Here is a 218-nt window from a genome sequence, read left to right as displayed (position 1 = left end):
TCACGATGGGGTGCTTTATTATCGTGAGTCCCCTTGCCTCTCACGTTGGGATGCTTTATTATCGTGAGTCCTCTTGCCTCTCACGTAAGTAAAAATATGAAAACTTCCGTTCTTTCAATTGCCGACGACAAATGAGGTTTTTAGAAAAAAAAATTTGACCTTGAAATAACTTTGAAGGACACCAACAAGGTCGAGTTTGAGGTCACCACTAATTGCAA

This window comes from Odontomachus brunneus, unplaced genomic scaffold (genome assembly GCF_010583005.1).
Source record: "Odontomachus brunneus isolate Ranch 3 - 2012 unplaced genomic scaffold, Obru_v1 Obru_scaffold_089, whole genome shotgun sequence".
Lineage (NCBI taxonomy): Eukaryota > Metazoa > Arthropoda > Insecta > Hymenoptera > Formicidae > Odontomachus > Odontomachus brunneus.
This window is presented reverse-complemented; position numbering follows the sequence as displayed.